Raw genomic sequence first — 25,093 nt, forward strand, 5'->3', positions numbered from 1 at the left:
CTTCTCCTTCTCTGTCTGCATCTACCCCCAGCTCATGCTGTGTGTGTGTCTCTCTCTCTCAAATAAATAAATAAAATCTTTAAAAAAGGTTTATAGGGCAGCCTGGGTGGCTCAGCAGTTTAGTGCCGCCTTCAGCCCAGGGCGTGATCCTGGGGATCCAGGATCAAGTCCCACGCTGGGCTCCCTGCATGGAGCCTGCTTCTCCCTCTGCCTGTGTCTCTGCCTCTGTCTCTGTCTCTCATGAAAAAATAAATAAAATCTTTTTTAAAAAAGTTTATAAACTGTTTCCCAAGGCTGATATGAAGTAATAACTAAACAACTCCCTATCATTTGAAAAAAAATCTTATATTATAACCAAATCACTGTGAATAATAAACAGTTACTTTTGTCTCACTATATAAGCTGCTTTATGATAATATACCCCTGAGCCTCATTCCATGCTTTGGTTTGAGTGCTCCCAGTTTGCAAATTGTTTTTTGGTGGGGGCATAATAAATTTTAATTAATTAGTACTTTGGTGATTCACCTGTTTTACTTCAGCTATTTATGAACTTGTGACAAAACAAAGAAAATAATAGAAGGAATCAATGAAACAAAGAGTTGGTTATTTGAAAAAAGCAACAAAATTGACAAACCTTTAGCTAGACCAACCAAGAAAAAAGTAAGAACATTCATATTACCAAAATCAGGAATGAAAGAGGGACCACCACTACCAACTTTAGAGAGATAAAAAGGATTAAAGAGAACACTATACACAATTGTTTGTCAACATATTAGATAAATTAGGTGAAATGAGCAAATTCCCAGAAAAGAACAAACTATGAAACTGAGTCAAGAAGAAATAGATAACCTGAATAGACCTATAACAGGTAAAGAGATTGATTTAGTAATAAGAAAACACTTTCCACCTGTGTGGCACAGTGGGTTGAGCCTTGAAATCCAGAGGTTTCAGATGATGTCATGATCTCAGAGTTGTGAGATCAACACCATGAGGGCTCTGCTCAGTGCAGAATCTGCTTGAGATCCTCTCTCCTTTGTCCTCTGCCCCTCCCCTTTCTCATGCTTTTTTTTCTCTCTGTCTCTCAAATAAATAAATTAAAAGAAATGCAGATTCTGATTCTATGGGTCTGGAGTGGGGCCTGAGAATCTGTATCGAAGGGGAAAAACCACTTTCCACATATACATATACAAAAGCCTAGGATAAGATGGCTTCCCAGTGAATTCTACAAAACACTTAAAGAAAGATTAGTACCAATCCTTCACAAACTCTTGCAAAAATATAGAACAGGAGGGAACACTTCTCAACTCATTCTTTGAGATCATTATTACTCTGATACTAAAACCAGGCAAAGAACTCAGAAGAATAAAACTACAGACCAATATCACTTTTGAATCCAGACACAAAAAATCCTTGACTAACTACAAGTGAACCAAATCTAGCAACATAAAAAAAAAATTAAAGACCCTGACCATGTCCATGACAATTGGAGTTTTTCCAGGAAAATAAAGTTGTTCTGAATTATGAAAACCAATCAATGTAATATACCATGTTGACAGAAGAGACAAAATACACGTGATCATCCACATAAATGCAGACGAAACATTTGACAAAATGCAGCACGCTTCATGATAAAATATTCAACAAATTAGGAATTAAAAGGAACTTCCTCAACCTGATAAAGGGCATCTATGAAACACCAACAGCTAACATCACACTTATAATAAAAGAACTGAATGTTTTTCCCGAAGGTCATTAAAAGGACCAGAATGTTCTCTCTTATCACTTAACATTGTAGTGGAGGTTCTAGCAGAGATAATTATGAAAGAAAAAGGAAAGCATCCATATTGAAAAAGTAAAATGATGTCCATTAGCACATCACATGATCTTATATGTAGAAACTTGTAACACACACACATACAGAACATAAACATACAAGTGCTACTAAATGAGTTCAGGAAGATTGCAGGATACAAGGTCAATATATAAAAGTTAACTGTATTTTTATATACTAGCAATAAAAATCTGAAAATGAGGGACCCCTGGGTGGCTCAGTGGTTGAGCATTTATCTGCCTTTAGCTCAGGGCATGATCCTGGTCTGGGGATCAAGTCCTGCATTGGGCTTCAGTGAGGAGCCTGCTTCTCCCTCTGTCTACCTCTCTGCCTGTCTCTCTTTCATGAATAAATAAAATATTTTTTTAAAAGTCTGAAAATGGGGATCCCTGGGTGGCTCAGCAGTTTGGCGCCTGCCTTTGGCCTGGGGCGTGATCCTGGAGTCCCAGGATCCAGTCCCACATTGGGTTCTCTGCATGGAGCCTGCTTTTCCCTCTGCTTATGTCTCTGTGTGTGTGTGTCTCTCAAGAATAAATAAATTAAATCTTTAAAAAAAAGTCTGAAAATGAAATTAAAATCAATTTCAATCTAAGATCATCTAAAAGAATAAAATACTTAGGAATAAATTTAATAACAAGTCTAAGACTTATACACCTAAAACTATAAAACATTGTTGAAAAAATTAAAGATTTAAATAAATTGTAAGATACCTCAGGCTCATAAACTGGAAGACTTAATTGTTAAAATGGCAATACTCTCCTAATCGATCTACAGATTCAATATGATCTCTATGAAATCCCAGCTTACTTTATTGTAGAAATTGACAATATGATCATAAATTTCATATGGAAATGCAAAGGACACAAAATAACCAAAAGAATCTTCAAAAATAAGAACAAAATTGAAGAACTTATTTCTCAATTTTAAAACTTACAACACAGCTACAGTATCAATACAATGTGGTACTTCCATAAGGATAGAAATACATCAACAGAATAGAATCGACAGTTCAGAAATAAATCATTTACAGTCATTTGATTTTTGAGAAGGGTGTCAAGACACCTCAATGAGGAAAAATAGTCTTCTAAATAAATAGTATTGGGATAACTGAATATACATATGTAAAAAAAAAAAAAGAAGTTGGACTTCTTCCACCATACACAAAAACGAGCCCAAAAAGCATCACAGATCTAAGCACTGAAACTACAAAATTGCTAGAGAACACAAGAGTAAATCATTGTGATTTGGGGTTAGACAATGTTTTGTTAGATGTGACATTAAAAGCACAAGCAACAAAATAAATAGACTATATCAAAATTCAAAAATTTTCTGCTGCAAATGATACTATCAAGAAAGTGAAAAAAACAACCTAAAATATAGAAGAAAATATCTGCAAATTATACATCTGATTGTGGACAGGCATACAGAATATATAAAGAATTCTTACAACTCAATAATAAGACAAATAACTCAATAAAAATGGGAAAAAGATTTGAACAGATGTTTCTCTAAAGATATACAAATATCCAATAAGCACATGAAAAGATAAAGTGAAATGCAATTTAAAACCACAAGGAGATGCCACTTCACACCCACTAGAATGGCAATAATAAAAAAGACAGACAATAACAACTGTTGGCAAGTATACGGGGAAATTGGAACCTTCATACATTGCTAGTGAGAATGTAAAATGTTGCAGCTGCTTTGGAAAGCAGTTTGGCAGTTCTTCAAAATATTAAACATAGAGTTATTATATGACCCAGCAATTTTACTCCTAGGTATAGATCCAAGAGAAAACATGTGCCCACACAAAAACTTGTATACAAATGTTGATAGCAGTATTATTCATAATGCTAAAAAAGTGGAAAACACCCAAATGATGAATGGATTTAAAACATAGTATATCTGTGGGTTAAGTAGTTGATGGGGATTAAGGAATGGGCTTGTGAGGAGCACCAAGTGTGATATGGAAGTGCTGAATCACTATATTATAAACCTGAAACTAATACTATACCTGTAACACTATATGTTAACTAACTGTAATTAAAATAAAAACCTCAAAAAATAAGCCAAAAAAAATATAAATATGGTATATCTGCATAGTGGAATATTACTGAAAAGAAATGAAGTTCTCCCTCTCTCTCTCTTGCTTACTTTTCTTTCAACTTTTTTTGTTAACATACAGTGTAATATTGGTTTCTAGAGTAGAGTTCAGTGACTCATCACTTACAACACCCAGTACTCATCATGACAAGTGCCCTCTATAATACCCATCTAGCCATCTACTTCCCTCCATCAGCCCTCAGTTTGTTCTCTATCATTAAGAGTCACTTATGGCTTGTTTCCCTCTCTCCGTTTTTCCTTTTCCCCCTTCCCATATGTTCGTCTGTTTTCTTTATTAAATTCTACATATGAGTGAGATCATATGGTATTTATCTTTCTCTGACTGACTTATTTCATTTATCATAATACCTCTAGTTCCATCCATGTCATTGCAAATGACAATATTTCATTCTTTTTGATGACTGAGTAGCATTCCGTTGTATACATATACCACATCTTTATCCATTCAGCAGTTGGATGGACATTTGGACTCTCTCTATAGTTTGGCTATTGAGGATAATGATGCTATAAATGTCAGGGTGTATGTATCCCTTTGAATCTGTATGTTTGTATTCTTTGGGTAAATATCTAGTAGTGCAATTGTTGGATCATAGGATAGTTCTATTTTTAACAGCCTGAAGAACCTCCAAACTGTTCTCCAGAGTGGCTGCACCAGTTTGCATTCCCACCAACGGTGCAAGAGGATTCCTGTTTCTTCACATCCTCACCAACACCTGTTTTCTCCTGTGTTGTTAATTTTAGCCATTCTGACAGGTGTGAGGTGGTATCTCATCATGGTTTTGATTTGCATTTCCCTGATGATGAGTGATGTTGAGCATCTTTTCATGTGTTTGTTAGACAACTGGATGTCATCTTTGGAAAAAGTGTCTATTCATGTCTTCTTCCAATTTCTTAACTGGATTATCTGTTTTTTGGGTGTTGAGTTTAAAAATTCTTTATTGATTCTGGATACGAGCCCTTTATCAGTTATGTCATTTGCAAATATCTTCTCTCATTCGGTAGGCTTCCTTTTAGTTTGGTTAATTGTTTCCTTCATTGTACAGAAGCTTTTTATCTTGATGAAGTCCCACCAGTTCATTTTTGCTTTTGTTTCCCTTGCCTCTAGCCACGTGTCTAATAAGAAGTTGCTATAGCTGAGGTCAGAGGTTTCTGCCTGTGTTTTCCTCTAGGATTTTGATAGTTTCCTGTCCCACATTTAGGTCTTTCATCTATTTTGAATTTATTTTTGTGTAGGATGTAAGAAAGTGATCCAGCTTCATTCTTTTGCATGTTGGTGTCCAGTTTTCCCAACACCATTTGTTGAAGAGGCTATCTTTTTCCCATTGGATATTCTTTTCTGCTTTTCATAGATTAGTTGGCTATATGGTTGTGGGTCCATTTTTCAGTTCTCTATTCTGTTCCATTGATTTACGTGTTTGTTTTTATGCCAGTACCATACTGTCTTGATGACTACAGCTTTGTAATATAGCTTGAAGTCTGGAACCATGGTGCCTCCAGTTTTATTTTTATTTTTCAGAATTGATTTGACTACTTGGGATCTTTTGTGGAGTCATACAAATTTTAGGACAATTTGTTCTAGCTCTGTGAAAAGTGCTGGTGGTATATTGACAGAGATTGCATTAAATGTGTAGGTTGCTTTGGGTAGTACAGACATTTTAACATTGTTTATTCCTCAATCCATAAGTATGTAATACTTTTCCATTTCTTTGCATCCTCTTTAATTTCTTTCATGAGTGTCTATAATTTTCAGAGTACAGATCTTTTACCTCTAAAGGTTCGGTTTATTCACAGATACCTTACTGGTTTTGGCACAGTTGCAAATGGGACCAATTCCTTTATTTCTTTTTCTGCTGCTCCAATGAAGCAGATTTGAGGCACCTAGGTGGCCTACTCTCAGTTTTTGGCTCAGATCATGATCTCAGGGTCCTGGGATTCAGCTCTGCATTGGGCTCAGAGTTCAGTGGGGAGTCGGCTTAAGGATTTCCTCTCTCTCTTCCTCTGCTCCAACCCCACTCATGTGCATGCACTCTGCCTCTCCCGAAAATAAAATCTTAAGAAAAAAAAGAAATGCAACAGATTTCTGCACATTGATTTTGTATCCTGCAACTTTGCTGAATTTATGGATGAGTTCTAGCAATTTTTTGCTACATACTTTTTCTACACAGAGTATCATATCATATGCAAATAATGAAAGTTTGATTTCTTCCTTAACAATTTGGATGCCTTTTATTTCTTTTTGTTGTTTGATTGCTGCAGCTAGGACTTTCAGTTCGATGTTAAATAGCAACAGTGAGGTGGACATCTTTGTCCTGTTCTTGACTGTAGGGGAAAGGCTCTCAGTTTTTCCCCATTGAGGATGATATTTGTTGTTGGTCTTTTGAATATGGCCTTTATGATGCTGAGGTAAATTCCATCTATCCCTACTTTGTTTAGGGTTTTTATCTAGATAGGATGCTGTATTTTATCAGATGCTTTTTCTGCATCGATTGACAGGATCAGATGGTTCTTATTCTTTCTCTTATTAATGTGGTATGTCACGTTGATTGATTTGTGAATGTTGAACCACCTCTGTAGTCCAGGAATAAACCCCACTTGATCATGGTGAATTATTCTTTCAATGTACTGTTGAATTTGATTTGCGAGGATTTTATTGAGAATTTTTGCATTCATGTTTATCAGGGATATAAGCCTATAATGCTCTTTTTTAGTGGGGTCTTTGCCTGGTTTTGGAATCAAGGGAATGCTGGTCTCATAGAACAAGTTTGGAAGTTTTCCTTCCATTTCTTTTTTTTTTTTTTTTTTGAAACAGTTTGAGGAGAATATGTATTAACTCCTCTTTAAATGTCTGGTACAATTCCTCTGAGAATTTATCCAGGCATGGATTTTTTTATTTTTTTGAAGTAGCAATACAAGTATATTTTATTTCACATTTTATTAGTAGACAGATGGGCAGAAAAAGACAAGATAAACCACTAAAGGGGAAGTTCAACACAAAAATGCATCAGATAATCTTTTCTCATAAGTTAAACTGAAGAAAAACATCTACAATTTCAGCTAAGAAAACTATTAAAGTCAGGTATGTCCTGCTGGTTTCAGAATAGTTAAAGATTGCATCTGAATCTTTTTGTAAATGTAAACCATTTTTATCAATGGGAGGGGAGGAGAGTTAACTTTCAGTGGAGAACTACACACTTTCCCCTACAATCTCTTACTGTATGTGTCCCAAACATAGGAAACCAGCAACTAAAGAAGCTAGTAATTTCCAGGGAAGAGGCAAGAAGAGACTACAAAAAAAGTCTGGCTAATAGAAAAGAACTCCGGAATGATAAGAAATAGGGTGGGAAGATTTCGAGAAGCAACAACGGAATCCTGATATTACTTTCTCCACCCAGCCTCTCTTTTCGTTGGGAGATTTTGATTACTGATTCAATTTTTTTGCTTGTTATAGGTCTCTTCAAATTTTCTATTTCTTCAGTTTTGGTAGTTTGACGGTTTCTAGGAATTTGTCCATTTCTTCCAGGCTGCCCAGTTTGTTGGCTTATAATTTTTCCTAGTATTCTCTTATAATTGTATTTCTGTGGTGTTGGTTGTGATCTCCCCTCTTTCATTTGTAATCCTATTTGAATCCTTTCTGTTTTCTTTTTGTTAAGTCTGGCTAGGTGTATATCCATTTTATTAATTCTTTTGAAGAACTGGCTCTTAGTTTCATGAATCTGTTGTAATGTTTTTTTTTCTTTTTTATATAATCTATTTCTGCTCTAATATTTATTATTTCCCTTCTTCTGCTGGCTTTAGGTTTGTGTTCCTTTTCTACCTCCTTTAAGTGTAGGGTTAGAATGTGAATTTGAGACTTTTGCTTCTTGAGATGGGCTGATATTGCAGTATACCTCCTTCTTAAGACTGCACCCCAAAGGTTTTGGACTTTCATGTTTTCATTTTCACTTACCTCCATGTATTTTATTTCTTCAATTTCCTGGTTAACCCACTCATTTTTTAGTAAGATGTCCTTTAAGCTCCATGTATCTTTAGGGTTTCCAATTTTTTTCTTATGGTTGACTTCAAGTTTCACAGCATTGTGGTCTGAAAATATGCATGGTATTTCAATCTTTTTGTACTTGTTGGGGGTGGATTTGTGACCCAGTATGTGATCTATTCTGGAGAACGTTCCATGTACACTGGAGAAGGATGTATATTTCCACTCTTTAGGATGAAATGTTCTGAATATATCTGTTAAGTACAACTGGTCCAATGTGTCATTCAAAGCCATTGTTTCCATGCGGATTTTCTGCTTAGATGATCTGTACATTTCTAGAAGTTGGGGTGTTAAGGTCCCCTATTATTATACATAAGTTTCTTTATGTTTATTATTAATTGATTTATAAATTTCGGTGCTCCCAAGTTGGGGGCATAAATATTTACAATTGTTAGATCTTCTTGGTGGAGAGAACCCTTAATTATGATATAATGCCCTTCTTCATGACTTGTTACAGTTTTTTTTTTTAATCTAGTTTTTCTACATATGCCTACTCTAGCTTTCTTTTGACTTCCATTAGCATGATAGATGGTTCTCCATCCCCTCACTTTCAATCTGCAGGTGTCTTTAGGTCTAAAATGAGTCTCTTGTAGGCAGCATATATAGATGGATCTTGTTTTTTTTAAATCCATTCTGACACTCTATGCTTTTTGATTGGAGAATTTAGTCCATTTACATTCAGAATGATTACTGGAAGCTATGGAATTTACTGCCACCATGTTACCTGTAGAGTTGGCTTTTCTGGTGATATTCTCTGGTCCTTTCTAGTCTTTGTTGCTTTTTTTTCCCCCTCCACTCAGAGAATCCTCCTTAAAATTTCTTGCAGGTCTAGTTTAGTCGTCATGAACTCCTTTAGTTTTTGTTGGTCTGGGAAATTCTTTATTTCTCCTTCTATTCTAAATGAAGCCTTGCTGAATAAATAATTCTTGGTTGTATATTTTTCCCATTCAACACTTTGAATATTTCTTTCCACTGTTTTCTGACCTGCCAGGTTTCAGTAGACAGATCTGCTGTGAACCTGATCTGTCTGGTCTTGTAGGTTAGGGACTTTCTTCCCCCTGCTCCTTTCAGGATTCTGTGTATTTTGTGAATTTGACAATGATATACCATGGTGATGGCTAGCTTTTGTTGACTTTAATGGGAGTTCTCTGCACTTCTCAGATTTTGATGTCTATGTCCTTCCCCAGATTAGGGAAGTTTTCAGCTATAATTTGTTTGAATAAACCTTCTGCCCCTTTTTCTTTCTTTTCATCTTCTGGCACTCCTATGATATAAATGTTACATTGTAATAAGTTGCTAAGTTCCCTAAGTCTACCTTCGTGGTCCATTGCCTTTCTTTCCCTCTTCTTTTCAGCTTCATTATTTTCCATAATTTTATCTTTTGTAGCTCCTCTGATTCATTCATCCTCATTTATATGGCCTCCATTTGGGACTGCATCTCAGTCATAGCATTTTTAACTTTGGCTGGACTAGATTTTGGTTCTTTTATCTCTGCAGTGAGGGATTTTCTAGGGTCTTCTATGTTTTCAAGCCCAGCTAGTATTCTTATAATCATTATTTTAAGTTCTATTTCAGACATCTTACTTATAGCTATATTAATTTAACTCCTGGCTGTGAGTAGTACTTCCTGTTCTTTCTTTTGGGGTGAATTTCTCCATCTCATCATTTTGCCTGGAAAAAGAAGAAAGAAAAAGAAAAAATACTCCCCCAATAATAAAAAAAATTAAAAAAAAACAAAGAAACTAGATCCTGGGTGTGTTTGGTGAGCTTATTAAAAGAATCTAGAGCCCAAAATAAGAAAGAAAAAAATACAATGAAAGTAAACAAATATATATATTAAAATTAGTTAAAAACAATTAAATAAAATAAATGAAAAAATAATAAAACAATAAAAAATAAGTACAAAAGAGGCTAGATACTGTTTTTCCCTAGAGCTGAAACTTTGCAGTCCTCTATGATCAGTAAACTGTGCAAAGGAATTGTATGTGCTGGTCTTTTGGGGAAGGTTCCCAGGTGAACTTGCCCTAGTGGAATTGTGCCTCTAGGCTGCAGGGAGGAGAGGCTTGGCGTAAGCAGTTCCAGACTCCACTAGGTGGTGCTGTTTTGCTCCCTGCAGACTGTCTGCTCTGATGGGCTGGATGAATATGGCTGCAACCAGCTCTCTAGCACCAGAGCTGAAAATGTGCAAACCAGCCCCTCAACTTTTCAGTGAGTCCTCACTGAAGAGTAATCACTTGTTTCCCTGGTTTCTGTCAGAACCCTGTGTTCACTCTGCCTGTGTCTGAACTTTTTTATCTCAGGCACATGACTACATTTTAAAACTCCAAATTTTAGGGACTCCCATGGCACAGAACCATACTGTTCCTCCTACGGAGGGTCTCCTCATGCTTCTTCCATTTGCCAGACTCATCCCAGGAAAGCAGTCAGATGACCATGTAGTGGTTTGCAGTTTATGGCAACACAGAGCAGAAAGCCAACATCTAGACTCACTGTTCTCAGCCATCGTCCACATTCTGATGCCTGGGAACAGAAGAGCACTTAGGCACGATCCATTCTTCTTGTGACCCAGGAGATCCTCAGACCATGGTATCACACCTGGGATTCTGCTTTGCTTCTCTACTCGGGCACCTCTAAGCCAGGCACATCTGCTACTGTAGGAGACTTCTAAAAGTTCTGACTTTGCACTCCATGGCTTATATAGTACCTTACTGTAGCCTCTGTAAGTAGGCTCCCTCCCCACTACGTTATCCACAGCTATATCTCCCCCAAATTCAAGTCTCCACACCTCCTACCTTCCAAAAGGTGGTCATTTTTCTAGTTGTAGGCCTCCAGTTTTTGTTCTCTCAGACCTCCAATTGATTTCTTGGGTGTTCAGAATGATTTGATAACTATCTAGCTGTTTTGGAGGAAGGAGACAAGCTTGGGTACCCCTAATCATCTGCCATCTTAACTCCTCCCTCAGAAATGAAGTTCTGACACATGCTACAACATAGATCTTGAAAATCATTTAATTGTACTCTTCAAATAGGTGAATTTTACAGTATGTGAATTATGTCTAAATAAAGATGTTTTTAATACAGTATGTGAATTATGTCTAAATAAAAATGTTTTTAATCACCTAAAAATTTAAAAGGGAGAGAAAGAATATCCCCAAATAAACAAAATCAAGATAAAGAGACACCATTTTTTTATCTATCAGGTCAACCAAAGTTAGAGATTCGTAGAATTCACTGTTGGTAAGGGGGTAGAAAAATGGCTGGTAGCAGTGTGGATTAGAATAGTCTTTTGAATGGGAATTTGTCAACGCATTTTACAATTTTAAGTATGCTTTTCCTTTGACCCAGCAATCCAATTTTTAGAGATTTATCCTGTAGATCCTGCACAAAGACATTCTTAGTATACAAGGATGAAAGGATTTTCACTGCTTAGCTCCTGAAAGTAAAAACATGCCAGTCACTAAACATGTTAAATAAATTATGATGTTTCCATATACTGGAATAAGATACCTGCATTCATACCCACCCAAATGTTCTATCTTCTCTCCTATTGTAGATAAGCTCCTAGCTAAGGCCAATGTACTAGGTCTCATCTTTATTCAACTCCACAAAGCATTGCACTAGTAAATCTCCATTCTCTTTCTCACATCATGTTTTCTTCTCTAATGTTCTTTACCTTAGTAGAGAAACATGTTATTATTTCCCAAAAAGTTAAAATATGTACCTATTCACCTCATTTCTTTTTCCAGATAGCTCCTATTTTCAGCAAAATTTCTCTAAAGAGTTGTCTCTGCCTGCCGTTTTAGAGAATTTAGCAGAAACTATTGGATTTTAAGTGATTATGCCATTAGACCTAGCAATTCTATTAAATTCCCTTTTAGAAAAATCCATATATATGTCTACCTAAAGAAATTCTTTTATTTGTTCAACCAATATTATAGAACACTTGTTATGTCCAAGGTCTATGCTAAAAATTGACACAGTTTCTTTTATCAGAGAATGAAAGACAAAAACAAAACAAAGAGTTATCTAGGCTCATCTAAAATTTCTCCCTTGAGGGTGCCTGGGTGGCACAGTCAGTAAGCATCTGCCTTTGGCTCAGGTCATGATCTGTCCCAGGATCCTGGGATGGAGTCCCACATCAGGTTCCCTGCTCAGTGAGGAGTCTGTTTTCCCCTCTGCCTCTCCTTCCTGCTCATGTTCTCTCTCTCTCTTGCTCTAATAAAATATTTTAAAAATAAAAAATAAATAAAATTTCTCCCTTGAGCCCATTCTAGTAGGGCTTTCATCCCCATTATTACACTGAAACTACACTTGCTGAAGTCACTTTGCTAAATTCAAGTCAATTCTCAATTAAAACAATTCTACAGAAAGCAGAAATAATAGTGTCCAAGTATACATTTAATTGATACCTGGCTTACTCTGAAAAATTTTAGAATTTTTAGACAAATGAAATGGACCATATTGTTCAGATAATCTAAAGAAACCATATTCTCAGTAGAGTTTTGGTGTTTTATCAAAATTGTAGTGAGTCTGAGTACAGATTTTTCTCTTTCGCTACTTTAAGAGCCAGATGAATTGAGACAAATGTTAATATATTCTTATAAAATTTGAGAAGCAGTTATCTGAATGGAATCTACACTAAAAGTAGCACCATTGAGCAAAGAAGACTTTTCCTGATAAATGATTTTGAACCTATCTACTCTATACATAGACTGATATTAAGGTCCCAAAATTACAGGATGTAGAATATAGCTCCAGTTGTTTAAGCCTGTAAAAGATTTAAAGAAAACATTGGCAATCTTCTTCCTCAGCCATTTCCTTTTAGGAAGAAAAAAATAAAATAACTCTTCATAAAGTATATCATAAAATCAATTATTTTAATCAATATATATTTGCAAATAACACTTTAAGGTAAATTGCAGATGTATTATAATTGGGAAGGATAGATGTCACCATTATAATGAAGATTATCCCTGAGCAGTGTAACTGATTCCTATCTAAGGAATTAAAGGTCTAAGTCTAAGGATCAATAGAAGCCCAAATAAATGTATACTCTTCCTAAAAGATTTATCAACATAAGAATAAAGAGAACCTATGCTCTGATTTTTCAGAAGAGGCCTAATGTGAAGTTTATCAAAGAGAAAACTATGAAAAAATTGAACAGGGATCCCTGGGCGTCTCAGCGGTTTAGCGTCTGCCTTTGGCCCTGGACATGATCCTGGAGATCCGGGATCGAGTTCCGCATCGGGCTCCCGGCATGCAGCCTGCTTCTCCCTCTGCCTGTGTCTCTGCCCCCGCCCCCTGTGTGTATCACAAATAAATAAATAAATACTTTAAAAAATAAATAAATAAATACTTTAAAAAATTTGAACAAAATGCCTGCTAAACAAACAGATGCTTAATCTGGGGTAAGTAAAGAGCTGTGCTTTTTCCCCTATTTCTTTTAAATATAAGGTGATAGATTATACTCTGGATCCAGTTAGCATTAGTCAATGGCTGTACATAAAAATATCGTGTTTAAACTTTTAAATCAACTATGCAGTCATAAAATGAGAGCAACACAAAATGTAGATTTAGAGCAGTTGGCCTTTACTACAAAGCTGAGAAGAGTCTCAGTAGTCAACTCGTATCTGATCTAACTCATGCTTCTAAAAGTAGGCCCCAGAATCTACCCTAAATTTTAGTTCTGCCATACTTAGATTTTTCTTACATGAATATTTTTATTTTCATATTTCATGTTGGTATTGGGGAAGCGAAGGTCTTTATTTCAAGGCAATAGGGAATAAGATTTAACCATACAAGGTCCAATGTGGATGTTTTGATTTCACATGATATCTAACAGATAATGGCCATAGGTTTAGTTGTGCCTTGTTTTATTAACCACCAGTCCTTTTCAAATGAGACACTGTCAATAACAGGAAATTATGAATACTAAGTCAAGGGTGTAGATAAACACATAGTAAACTCAAGAATTTGAGTTATTTCAGAGAGGACGAAGACTCTTTCTTGAAGTTTTCCAAAATACTGATGCAAGTACTATAAGTGTCTAGGATTCTCTTGCAAGGATCTTTCTTTGTCTTCCTTACTAAATGTTAGGAGTGAATTTCTTTCCGATTCTAATGTGTCCTTCACTGAGGAAGTACCTTCTAAGAGAGCAAAAGTACTGGCCTTTCTCTGCTCCTTATTCATTTCTCTCCTTATATTTAGGAGCAAGAATGTATCAACCCTCCCCTTCTTTTCTCTTCCAGGAGTCTACTTCTTCAGAAAGCATACTTTCCGATCTATTTTTATCAATAAAGCAAATTTAACAATAAAGGTTCCCTGTGAGGTAGGGAAAGTGGTATGAAATTACCCAGGGTACTGGGACAGAGTGATGAGTATACTTAATTCTTTGGGTTCATTATTATTACTGCACACCTGAACTATGTCCCTCAGTCACATCTCTATCTGTAATAACTATTTATCTCTCAGTTGGCTGAAAATTCAGGTAGGAAGAAGGAGACATATAAATTACTGATGCACTGAAACTTAACATCAATATAGAGTTCCTCTCAGAGCTCTAAAAAGCTGTATTTGCTCAGCCACATCAGTTAACTAGCATTATTCAGAAATACTCCCAATTTTCCACTATTTGCTTCTGAAATTCCATCTTTAAATGTATATTGGTAAATAAAAATAAATTGCTAGCTTTGAGCTGATAATGTAATAACAGAGGTTGGCCTTAAACAGTAATTGAAGAGTTGGCCAAGTCCTACTTGGGGCCTAAAGTTTATCTTGAAGAATGAGGAACACATAGCTAGAAGGGCACAACAAAGTTGAGGAGAGGTTTAGAGGTTTTTTGGTTTTTTTTTTTTACAAACTTGATATATGTGGGAGAGATAGTGAGAGACTAGCATCACAATGCAGGATCACAGTGGTGAAAAGCAAACCTGAATTGATGTAGTAGGGTCCAGAATATGTGAAATCTTGAAAGTCAACCTGGGGCCTTATCCTACAGACAATTAAGGAACCTGTCAAAAGTTTAGTGAAGCTGTGCTCGCCTCGGCAGCACATATACTAAAAAAGTTCAGTGAAGCTATTCCATGGTATTGCTGCCTCAGTATCCATTTTGTTTGGCCAGGGGTCTGTAGTGACCTTAAACTGACACAAACCTCTCATGGAGTGCATGCCCTAGATAACAGCCTACAGAGTCACATGCAAATATAAGTTCCCAATATGACTTTCCCAGCTGCCCTTGTGATTAAAAGTCCCTCCTTCCTGCAGGACCCTTCCCCTTGTGCGTTCCCTAGAGAAGACACCTATAAAGCTTACCAAAACTCTGCTCTTTTTGTTTCAATCAACCAATTAGGCTTTAGCACAGGGAACCCAAAAGCACTCCACCATGGACACTAATGAAAGCATATTTCCCGGGTATGTTGTTGAGTCACAACTCACCATTTAGCATCCTGTGCCCCACTTAAGGTTAACTTAACAAAGTCATAACAGAATCACTAAAAATGTTTGAGCAGGGAAAAAATATACTGAAAATAAAGAATTAGAAATGGTAATTTGATTTTTTTTTTAAAGAAGGTGGACAGAATTAGCAAGAGAATCAAGTACAATTTAGCAGGAAGTTTGAAATGACTAGAACCTTGGGACACCTGGGTGGCTCAGTGGTTGAGCATCTACCTCAGCTCAGGCCGTGATCCTGGGATCAGGTCCTGCATCAGGCTCCCTGCAGGGAACCTGCTTCTCCCTCTGCCTGTGTCTCTGCCTCTGTGTGTGTGTCTCTCATGAATAAGTAAATAAAATCTTAAAAAAAGAAGAAGAAATGACCAGAACCTCAATAAATTTTCTTCCTTCTCTGAATCACTAATTTTATTTAAAGCAAAACCTATTAGTCTCTCCTTGGTCATCCACTATTTACTCCTCAACCCACCACAATATGCTTTCTGCATTGGAAATGGTTCTTGCTAAAGTACCATCAATGTATCAATTGCTAAATCCCTGGGCAGTATTTCATTTATCTTACCTGAGCAAGCACCAACAAGCAAGATAACTGACCATTCCTTCCATATTAGTTTTCTAAAGCTGTCATAACAAAACAAAAACAAAAATATGTCAAAACATTCAAACTAGGTGCCTTAAACAATAGAAATTTATTGTCTCACAGTTCTGAAGGCTGGAAATCTGAAATCAAAGTGTCTGCAGGGTTGTTTACTTCTGAGGGCTATGGAGGAAGGCTGTGTTCCAAGCCTCTCTCCATGGCTTAGATGGATATCTTCATGTTCACACAGTACTCTCCCTGTATGTGTGTCTTTGTGTCCAAATTTCCCCTTTTTATAAGGGCACTAGTATTGGATTAAGGCCCACCCTAATTATATCATTTTAACTTGTTTATACCACTATGAAGACCCTATCTCCAAATATGGTTACCTACTGAGGTACTAGGGATTAGGACTTCAACCCTTAACATCCTCCTTCTTGACATTTTCCTCCTTTGGCTTCCTTATCATCTCTCTCATACATCTCTGAGCACTCTTCTTTCTTTTCTAGTTTTTCTTCCACCAGTTTCCCCTTATACGTTGGTATTTCCCAGCATTCTGTACTCCTTCGTCTTGCTTTTTATTCCACATGCTACCCCCTAAGGCTCCATGCTTACATGGCTTTTACTGTCATGTGCATAGGGATGTCTCCAAAGTCTCTATCTGAAGTCCAATCTCTTACATTTGTCAAAACCCATAAAATTGTACAGCACAAAGAATAAACATTAATGTGTTCAAATTAGAAAAAAATCATGTATGAGGGTAGAGGATTCAAGATCAAGTACAGAATGTGACCAAAACACCTAACTTATTACAAATGTATTTATAATCTTACTGAATGGGGTAGAGGGAAAGGTGCTAGTCTCTGTAACTGTGAAAATGAGTGAAGCCTGTAAGACTAAGGGCAGAAGAAACTATATACAAACACTGTGCTTTGTTGATAAAGTTGTTTCCCATAGGAGCTCTGGCTAACAATCCTGATACCACTACGCACACATATATAGTATAAATGAACAAGTAACTGGAAGGCAGATGGTAGGGGCCAGGTTTTGCACCATTGGAATGGGAATTACACACAAGCAAAGGAATGACCCATATGGTAATCGATTAGAGTTTGAAACATCAGTATGAACTCATGTTTAGCTTAATAGGTTACAGATAGAGATATTTATAGATATATGTATATAAGAAGTCAATAAACACACATTCTTTCCTTGGTCTGTCAGCTGCCAAAGACTAGAAGCAATGACACCTCAGTAGTACTTGGGTACTAACATCCATATCTTGGCTTCTAATACTATTAATGCTATTAACATCCATATCTTGGCTTCTGATACTATTCTCCAATAAAAGAAACGAAGGGTCCTTGGAAAAAAACGGCTGATTTTAGGACGAAGGCAGGAAATATTCAAGATTAGCCTAGAGCAACTTATAGTTCCAGAAAGCAAGGAAATGCTCAAAAACAAAACAAAACAACCTTAAGATCATCGAGGAATGTTGGAGGGACACAGGAACCAACTGGAAGAGTTCCCAATGGCCAAAGATGGACTAATTTGATAAGTGAAGACAATGGATTATAACCCAAAGTATAAAAGAAATATCCACAAGTCCACACTGATATGAATAAAAGATTAAATAAATTGACAAAGGGGGAAATGTAAACAAATATCCTGTGCAGAAGTCCACATAATTGATGTTGATATTATGCCCACAAGGAAGTGGTGCATAGCTCCCTACCCCTCCTTAAGTGCAGGCTATGCACAATAACTTCCTCCAAAGAGTAGGGAAAGGGAGATAAAAGTCAACTTTAAAATGGAGAACTTGTGAAAACAGAGCTACTCTATGATCCAGCAATTGCACTACTAGGTATTTACCCCAAAGATACAAATGTAGTGATCTGAAGGGGCACTTGTTCATAGCAGCAATGTCCACAATAACCAAACTGTGGAAAGGCCCAGATGTCCAACAACAGATAAATGGATAAAGATGTGGTATATATATGCAATGGAATACTACTCAGCCATCAGAAAGGAGGAATACTTACTCTATGCTTTGACGTGGATGCAACTGGAGGGTATTATGCTGAGCAAATGAGTCAATCAGAAAAAGACAATTACATGGCTTCATTCATATGTGGAATATAAGAAACAGTGCAGAGGATCATAGGGAAGGGAGAGAAAACTGAATGGGAAGTCATCAATGAGGGAGAAAAATCATGAGACTCTTAACTAAAGGAAAAAAACTGAGGGTTGCTGGAAGGGAGGTAGATGTGGGTGGGGTGGGATAATTGGGTGATGGGCATTAAGGAGGGCATGTGATGTGATAAGCACTGGATGTTATACACAACTGTTATACACAACTGATAAATTGTTGAATATTCCATCTGAGACTAAGTATGTTGGCTAACTGAATTTAAAATAAAAAAAATCGGGATCCCTGGGTGGCGCAGCGGTTTGGCGCCTGCCTTTGGCCCAGGGCGTGATCCTGGAGACCTGGGATCGAATCCCATGTCGGGCTCCCGGTGCATGGAGCCTGCTTCTCCCTCTGCCTGTGTCTCTGCCTCTCTCTCTCTCTCTCTGTGTGTGACTATCATAAATAAAAAAAATAAAAATAAAAATAAAATAAAATAAAATAAAATAAAATAAATCAAGTGGAGAACTTGACAAACACTATCTCAGCAAGCTGTTCCAAGTCAACGTCAGTGGTAAGTCATATGGACAGTATGTACCATTCATATGATGTGATGCGAGCACTTCACCTCTGTGGTCATCCTCCCAAAACCCATAATCCCAGCATAATCATGAAAAAAACATCAAACTTTAATAGAAGAATATTCTACAAAATACCTGACCATGACTCAGAACTGTCAAAAATAATGACATAAACACGAATTTTAAAATTCAAAAATAAGGACACTTGGGTGGCTCAGCAGTTAAGTAAGCATCTACCTTTGGCTAAGGGCATGATCCTGGAGTCCCAGGATCAAGTCCCACATCAGGCTCCCTGCATGAAGCCTGCTTCTCCCTCTGTCTATGTCTCTGCCTCTCCCTCTGCCTATGTCTCTGCCTCTCTCTCTGTGTCTCTCACGAATAAATAAATAAAATCTTAAAAAATAATAAAATAAATAAAATAAAAATTCAAAAATGGGGGGGGCAAGATGCCAGAAGAATAGGGGTCCTCAACTCACTTGGCCCCACCAACTTACCTAGATAACTTTCAAAACATCCTGAACACCTACGAATTTGACCTGAGATTTAAAGAGAGAACAGCTGGAATGCTACAAAGAGAAAAGTTTTCACTTCTAACAAGGGTGTATTTTACTTAGGTCATGGTTTATATTTTTGACTCAGCCTGCTCATACAACCACTCTGCACTGGACAAAATGACTAGAAGGAAGAATTCACCACAAAAGAAAGAACTGGAAACAGTACTCTCTGCCACAGAGTTACAGAATTTGGATTTCAATACGATGTCAGAAATTCAATTCAGAATACAATTATAAAGCTACTGGTGGCTCTGGAAAAAAGCATAAAGGACTCTAGAGACTTCATTACTGCAAAATTGAGATCTAATCAGGCCGAAAGTAAAAATAGATTAAATGAGATGCAATCCAAACTGGATGTCCTCATTGCTAGGGTTAATGAGGTGGAAGAGAGAGTGAATGACACAGAAGATAAGTTGATGGTAAGGAACGAAGCTGAGGAAAAAAGAGAAAACAATTAAGAGCCCATGAGGAAAGATTAGGGAAATAAATGATAGCCTGAGAAGGAAGAATATACGTCTAATTGGGATTCCAGAGGAGGCTGAGAGAGAGAGAGAGATAGGGCCACAAAGCATACTTGAACAAATCATAGCTGAAACTTCCCAAATCTGGGGAAGGAAACAGGCACTCAGATCCAAGAGATAGAGAGGACCCCCCAAAAAAATCAATAAAAACCATTCAACAGCTCAATATTTAATAGAGAAACTTGCAAATTTCAAAGATAAAGAGAAAATCCTTAAAGCAGTGTGAGACAAGAGATTCTTAACTTATATGGGGAGAAATATCAGATTAACAGCAGACCTCTCCACAGACACCTGGCAGGCCAGAAAGGGCTGGCAGGATATATTCAGGGTCTTAAATGAGAAGAACATGCAACCAAGAATACTTTATCCAGCAAGGCTGTCATTCAGAATAGAAGGAGAGATAAAGAGCTTCCAAGATGGGAAGAAACTGAAAGAATACGTGACCACCAAACCAGCTCTGCAAGAATTATTAAGGCAGACCCTGTAAAAGAAAGAGGGAGTCCAAAGAAACAATCCATAAAAACAGGGACTGAATAGGTAACATAATGACATTAAATTCATTTCTTTCAATAGTTACTCTGCACGTGAATGGGCTAAAAGATCCCAATCAAAAGACGCAGGGTATTGGACTGGATAAAAAAGCAAGACCCATCTATTTGCTGTCTACAAGAGACTCATTTTAGACCTAAGGACACTTCCAGCCTGAAAATGAAGGAGTGGAGAACCATTTACCATTCAAATGGTCCTCAAAAGAAAGCTGGGGTAGCAATCCTCATATAAGATAAATTAAAGTTTATCCCAAAGACTGTAGTAAGAGATGAAGAGGGACACTGTATCATACTTAAAGGGTCTATCCAACAAGAGGACCTAATGATCATGAATATTTGTGCCCTTAATGTGGGAGCTGCCAAGTATATCAAGCAATTAATAACCAAAGTAAATACATACGTAGATAATAATACACTAAAAGTAGGAGACTTCAACATGGCACTTTCAGCAAATGACAGATATTCAAAGCAGAACATCACCAAAGAAACAAGGGCTTTAAATGATACACTGGACCAGATGGATTTCACAGATATATACAGAACTTTGCATCTGAACACAACTGAATACACATTCTTCTCAAATGCACATGGAACTTTCTCCAGAATAGACCACATACTGGGACACAAATCAGGTCTCAACCGATACCAAAAGATTGGGATTGTCCCCTCCATATTTTTAGACCACAATGCTTTGAAACTAGAACTCAATCACAAGAAGAAATTTGGAGGAAACTCAAAACACATGAAGATTAAAGAGCATCTTACTAAAAGATGAATGGGTCAACCAGGAAATTAGAGAAGAATTAAAAATATTCATGGAAACTCATGAAAATGAAGATACAATTGTTCAAAATCTTTGGGATACAGCAAAAGAGGTCCTAAGATGGAAATACATCAGAATACCAGCCTCCCACAAAAAAATTGGAAAAAACTCAAATATACAGGCTAACCTCACACCTAAAGGAATTGGAGAAAGAACAGCAAGTAAAACCTACACTAAACAGAAGAAGAGAGATAATAAAGTTTCAAGCATAACTCAATGAAATAGAGACTAGAAGAACTGTAGAACAGATCAACAAAACCAGGAGTTGGTTCTTTGAAAGAATTAATAAGATAGATAAACCCCTAGCCAACCTTATTAAAAAGAAAAAAGACTCAAATTAATAAAATCACAAATCAAAGAGGAAAGATCACAACCAATACCAAGGAAATATAAATGATTTTAAAAATGTATTATGAGCAGCTATATGCCAACAAATTAGGCAATCTAGAAGCTAGAAAACCACAAATTACCAAAACTGGAACAGGAAGAAATACAAAACCTGAACAGGCCAATAACCAGTGAGAAAATTGAAGCAGTCATCAAAAACCTCCCAAGACACAAAAGTCCAGGGCCAGATGGTTTCCCAGGGGAATTCTATCAAACATTTAAAGAAGAAATAATATCTATTCTCCTAAAGCTGTTTTGGAGGACAGAAAGGAATAGAATACTTCCAAACTCATTTTATGATGCCAGCCCAGCATTACCTTGATTCCAAACCAGACAAAAAGGAGAATTATAGGCCAATATCCCTGATGAACATGGATGCAAAAATTCTCAATAAGATACTAGCCAATAGGATCCAGCAATACCTTAAGAAGATTATTCACCATGACCAAGTGGGATTTATCCCCCAGGATGCAAGGTCGGTTCCATACTCATAAAACAATCAACATGATAGATCACATCAACAAGAGAAAAAACAAGAACCATATGATCCTCTCAATAGATACAGAGAAAGCATTTGATAAAATACAGCATCCATTCCTGATTGAAACTCTTCAAAGTGTAGGGATAGGGATTAGGGATGCCTGGGTAGCTCAGTTATGGAACACCTGCCTTTGACTCAGGGCGTGATCCTGGAGTCCTAGGATTGAGCTCCCTGCATGGAGCCTGCTTCTCCCTCTGCCTGTGTCTCTGCACCCCCCCTCTGTCTCTGTCTCTCTCTCTCTCATGAATAAGTAAGTAAAATCTTTAAAAAACAAAAACAAAGTGTAGGAATAGAGGGAACATTCCTCAATCTCTTAAAAGCCATCTATGAAAAAAAAAAAAGCCATCTATGAAAAGCCCACAGCAAATATCATTCTCAATGGGGGAAAACTAAGAGCTTTTCCCCTAAGATCAGGAACATGATAGGGATGCCCACTCCCACCACTGTTATTCAACATAGTACTAGAAGTCCTAGCCTCAACAATCAGACAACAAAAAGAAATAAAAGGCATTCATTTTTTTTTAATAAAAGGCATTCAAATTGGCAAAGAAGAAATCGAACTCTCTCTCTTTGCAGATGACATGATACTGTACATAGAAAACCCAAAAGACTCCACTCCAAGATTGCTAGAGCTCATACAGCAATTTACCAATGTGGCAGGATACAAAATCAATGCACAGAAATTGGTGGCATTTCTATATAGTAACAATGAGATTGAAGAAAGAGAAATTAAGGAATCAATCCCATTTACAATTGCACCCAAAAGCATAAGATACCTAGGAATAAATCTAACCAAAGAGGTATAGGTTCTATACCCTAAAAACTACAGAGCATTTCTGAAAAAAATTGAGGAAGACACAAAGAGATGGAAAAACACTCCATGCTCATGGATTGGAAGAATATTGTGAAAATGTTTATGCTACCTAGGGCAATTTATACACTCAATACAATCCCTTTCAAACTACTGTGGACTTTCTTGACAGAGTTGGAACAAATAATCTTATGATTTGTGTGGAATCAGAAAAGACTTCGAATAGCCAGAGGAATACTGAAAAAGAAAACCAATGCCAGGGGCATCACAATGCCAGATTTCAAGTTGTATTACAAAGCTGTGATCATCAAGACAGTGTGGTACTGGCACAAAAACAGACACATAGATCAACGGAATAGAATAGAGAACCCAGAAATGGGCCCTCAACTCCATGGTCAACTTATCTTCAACAAAGCAGGAAAGAATATCCACTGGAAAAAGGACAGTCTACTCAATAAATGGTGTTGGGAAAATTGGACAGCCACATGCAGAATGAAACTAGACCATTCTCTTACACCATACACAAAGATAAATTCAAAATGGTTGAAAGATCTAAATGTGAGACAAGAATCCATCAAAATCCTAGAGAACACAGGCAACAACTTTTTTGAACTTGGCCACAGTAAGAAGAAATAATACCAGCCTCCCTCAAAAGAATTGGAAAAAACTCAAATACACAAGCTAACCTCACACCTTCTTGCAAGATACATCTAAGGCAAAGGAAACGAAAGCAAAAATGAACTATTGGGACTTAATCAGGATAAAAAGTTTCTGCATAGCAAAAGAAACAGTCAACAAAACTAAAAGACAATCTACAGGGACGCCCGGGTGGCTCAGCAGTTAAGCTCTGCCTTTGGCTCAGGATGTGATCCTGCAGACCCAAGATTGAGTCCCACATCGGGCTTCCTGCAAGGAGCCTGCTTCTCCTTCTGCGTATGTCTCCACCTGTCTCTCTGTGTGTCTGTCATGAATAAATAAATCAAATCTTAAAAAAAAAAAAAAGACAACCTACAGAATGGGAGAAGATATTTGCAAATGACGTATCAGATAAAGGGCTAGTATCCAAGATCTATAAAGAACTTATTAAACTCAGCAGCAAAGAAACAAACAATCCAATCCTGAAATGGGCAAAAGACATGAACAGAAATCTCACAGAGGAAGACACAGACATGGCCAACACGCACATGAGAAAATGCTCCACATCACTTGCCATCAGGGAAATACAAATCAAAACCGCAATGAGACACCACCTCACACCAGTGAGAATGGCAAAAATTAAAAACACAGGAAACAAATGTTGGAGAGGATGTGGAGAAGGGGGAACCCTCTTGCACTGTTGGTGGGAATGTGAACTGGTGCAGCCACTCTGGAAAACTGTGTGGAGGTTCCTCAGAGTTAAAAATAGAACTACCTTATGACCCAGCAATTGCACTACTGGGTATCTACCCCCAAGATAAAGATGTAGTGAAATACCGGGACACCTGCACCTCAATGTTCATAGCAGCAATGTCCACAATAGCCAAACTGTGGAAGGAGCCTCAGTGTCCATCGACAGATGAATGGATAAAGAAGATGTGGTCTATATACACAGTGGAATATTACTCAGTCATTAGAAAGGACGGATACCCACCATTTGCTTCAATGTGGATGGAACCGGAGGGTATTATGCTGAGTGAAGCAAGTCATTTGGAGAAGGACAATCATCATATGGTTTCACTCATACGGGGAATATAAGAAATAGTGAAAGGAATTATAAGGGAAAGGAGGGGAACTGAGTGGGGAAAAAATTAGAGAGGGAGACAAACCATGAGAGACTCCTAACTCTGGGAAATGAACAAAGGGTTGTGGAAGGGAAAGTGGGTGGGGGATTGGGGTAACTAGGTGATGGGCACTGAGGAGGGCACTTGATGGGATGAGCACTGGATGTTATACTATATGTTGGCAAATCTAACTTCAATAAAAACAAATGAAAACATTTTAATATCAAGTTAAAAAAGAAAAAAAAGTGGTGTCTTTGGTTTCCTAAAAATAAAAAAATAAAAATTCAAAAATAATGAAAGTCTGAGAAATTGTTACATCCAAGAAGAGCCTAAGGACATATAACAATTAAATGTAATATCATTTCCTGGATGGGATGTGGGAAGGAAAAAAGCACATTTGATAAGAACTAAGGAAATCGGAATAAA

The 25,093-nt window shown here is 37.1% G+C and overlaps 1 long non-coding RNA gene across 12 annotated transcripts in view; it reads right to left on the minus strand.

Moving 5' to 3' along the window:
* LOC144303882 (uncharacterized) overlaps nt 1–25,093 on the minus strand; it is a 126,212-nt gene that overhangs the window by 98,689 nt on the left and 2,430 nt on the right. For 10 of the 12 annotated variants that reach the window (XR_013370879.1, XR_013370881.1, XR_013370882.1 and 7 more), the window contains one exon: nt 15,999–16,057. The exons of 1 other annotated variant lie outside the window; for it this stretch is intronic. This is a non-coding gene — a long non-coding RNA (uncharacterized LOC144303882). Of the gene's footprint in view, nt 1–11,158; nt 11,421–15,998; nt 16,058–25,093 lie in introns of those variants that run through there. One more of the 12 variants, XR_013370875.1, reaches the window with a different exon arrangement.

The sequence above is a fragment of the Canis aureus genome, chromosome 33 (assembly GCF_053574225.1).
Source record: "Canis aureus isolate CA01 chromosome 33, VMU_Caureus_v.1.0, whole genome shotgun sequence".
NCBI lineage: Eukaryota > Metazoa > Chordata > Mammalia > Carnivora > Canidae > Canis > Canis aureus.